The sequence below is a fragment of the Microtus ochrogaster genome, unplaced genomic scaffold (genome assembly GCF_000317375.1).
Source record: "Microtus ochrogaster isolate Prairie Vole_2 unplaced genomic scaffold, MicOch1.0 UNK29, whole genome shotgun sequence".
Taxonomy (NCBI): Eukaryota; Metazoa; Chordata; class Mammalia; order Rodentia; family Cricetidae; genus Microtus; species Microtus ochrogaster.
Window position 1 is genome coordinate 309,853 of NW_004949127.1, and position 3,151 is coordinate 313,003.

The following is a 3,151-nucleotide window of genomic DNA, read 5'->3' on the forward strand; positions in this document are numbered from 1 at the left end:
GTTGTGAGCCACCATGTGGTTGCTGGGAATTGAACTCAGGACCTTTGGAAGAGCAGGCAATGCTCTTAACCTCTGAGCCATCTCTCCAGCCCCTAGTGTTTTTATTTTGGTGTCTTCAATCAGTACAGGGGATTAACAAGGAGCCTGTACCGTTCTAGCGCGCGAGCAAGAGCAAAGGCAGAGTGTGGACTCACATCTTGACAAATTTGGCAGCGGAAAGATGACAGGATGTCTCCATGGTAGGAAATGTGGTCGCTAGCTAGAATTGAGTCATCGAGGGTGTGACAAAGATGGCAAACTGAAACAAAAAGCCACATTCCCTGGGGTTCCCCTTTAGTTTACAGTGGTCCTAAGACAGGAACTACATTTCCCAGAATCCTCTACACCCTGGGCCCACGTGAGTAGTTCTTGCCAATAGGGTTGGCGGAGAAGCAACCTATCACGTTTTCTGGCCAGGGGGGACAGGAAGTAAACGTCTTCTCTTTCTACGCACTGAACATTTGGAGGCTTCAGAAAGGAGGGATCACAAGGGAAAAAAGGCACCAACCAAGACCCGCTCTGCGTTTGTACATGAGCAAGGAGCAGGCTTTATTCCTGAAGCCACTGAGGATGCAGTCGGGTGATGGCAGCAGGGGGCGTTACCCTAACAATCCGATCTCGTGGACTTGAGCAACAGCGAGTGGACACAGAGCAGCTGTCGGTGGGCCCACTGAAGACTCTCGGTGACCTTGTCAGGACACTGGACGAGGGTGACATTTCATAGTTCCATAGCAGGGATGAGCAGAGCTGCCTCAGTGGCTGCAGGACCCTCATACAATCCCGAGAGCGGGAACCCTGAGAATGGCTGAAACTGGACTTCCTGTCACACACAAATAGGTTTGAAATGACTGACAACAGCAGTACACGTTCTCCAGCTCCCAACCCTGGCAAGTTGGCGGGAGGTCAGTTCCAGAGTTACGAGTGCTGCCTCCTGTCCTCCCTGTCTCTCTCATGTCTCAGGCGAGGGCAGGCCTGTCTTCTGATTGAGGACGTGCAGAACGAACCTCCGGAAGGAGCCACCAGGGTCTGTACCCTGCGTTATACTCCAGCAGTGCTAAGAATCTGGCTGGGACCTACGTTTTGAATGAAGCTGAGCATTGAACCAGAGTCTCCTACTACATCTTTTGGAAAAGCCGGTAAGGCAGCCCTTGGCGAACAGCTTCTACTTAGGCAGCATAAAGCTCCCTTGGAGCAAAGAGTGAGAGCAAACTCGAATGACCTGTTCATAAAGGCACAGGGACGCACCACTGGAAGCCACCTGGGCCAGCATGCCTGCATGCCCGGTTGGTCACTGTTATCTGTGGATATTTTCAGACAATGAAGTTTGACCTGTCTTCCTCACCCCATGACCTCATTCCACAAAAGATGAGAGCTAAGTCAAAGTTTCTGACAAGTCCTAGAAAAACCTTAATATCCTCCCCGGTTTACTTCCTACCCCCACCCCATTTCGGTCTACTGCTTTTTCTCTCATCAAATCAGAGACGGCTCCAGTTTCCAGACACTTGGCAGAGTTGAGAGTTGTGGCGGCCGTGCCTACACATCCTCCAGATGTTGAAACCTGTTAGACGGGGACCACGCCCCCCCCCCCACACACACACACAGGGGTTTTCCGGGTCAATGACGGGTGTGGCAGGGTTATGGAGGTAACTGAAGACTGGAGATGCTCAGGGGTGGGTCCTATGCCTTCTCACTCAGCCTCTGCCTGCCTCCCAGGCTCCTCTCTGAATTTCTTGCACTTATGTGTCACGTCTGCTTCCGGGTCTGATAAACACTCTATTTTCTCATGTTTCTTAAAGGCAAGAAAGCAAATGGATGCTCAACTTGCTTCCCATATTTCCACTACATGAGGAAATGTTCGATGAGTACCTTTTCTCCTTTCTCTTTTTACAGCTTATTTTTGGCTGGCTTTAAACCACACCATGTAACCAATAATTATCTGATCTTCCTGCCTCCACTTCTGAAGTTCTGGGGTTACCGTGAACTAACACACCAGATTTATGCTGTCCTGGAGACGGGACTCTGGGCTCTGAGCAGGCTAGGCAAGCACTACCAACTGAACTACATCTCTAAGCTTGCTATAAGAATGTCTTAAGAAATTAAATAATGGGGCTGGAGAGGTGGCTCAGTGGTTAAGAGCATTGCCTGCTCTTCCAAAGGTCCTGAGTTCAATTCCCAGCAAGCACATGGTGGCTCACAACCATCTGTAATGAGGTCTGGTGCCCTCTTCTGGCCTGCAGACACACACACAGACAGAATATTTTATACATAACAAATAAATAAATAAATATTTTAAAAAAAGAAAAAAAGAAATTAAATAATCCTTAGTGGAGTGGAGTGCCAGGCACTTTTAATCCTGGACAGACAGAGGCAGGAGGATCTCTGTGAGTTTGAATGTCTACACAGTGAGTTCCAGGTCAGCCAGAGCTACATAGGAAGACCCTGTCTCAAAACAAAACAAGGCATGGTGGTGTAAGAATTCAGTCCTAGCACTCTGGAGGCAGGGGCAGGACAAGTTCTGTGAGTTCAAGGCCAGCCTGGGTATATATAGTAAGACCCTGCCAAAACAAAAGCACACATCCAAACAGAAGTATGCCAGCTCTCTCCAAGTGGCTCACATCTGTAATCACAACATTGTAGGAGGCTAAGGAGGAAATGGCATGAATTCAAAATTCAAATTTAATTCAAAATGAATTAAATGAAACCAAAAAAAAAAAAAAGAAAAGAAAAAAAGCAAGGAAATCTAAAAAGCAGGGAAGGACAGCTGGAGAAATGGCTCAGCAGTTAGGAGCCTGCACTGCTCTTGCGGGGGGCCTGAGTTTGGTTCCTAGCACCCACGTCAGATGTCACCCAGCTTACTGTAATTCTGCCTCCCTGGTAGCTGACACTCTCTTCTGGCCTGTGGCCTTGCATTCATGCTCACGTATCCACACACGTCCATGTGATCGAAAAGAGAAGATACCCTTAAGGAAACCTTGGAAATGCCCTTCTTCCTCCCCTGGAGCACTGACTCTCCTCTCCTTCCTCCCTTGGGGCACTGACTTTTCTCCCTTGGAGCACTGACTCTCCTTCCTCCCTTGGAGCACTGACTCGCCTTCCTCCCTTGGAGCACTGA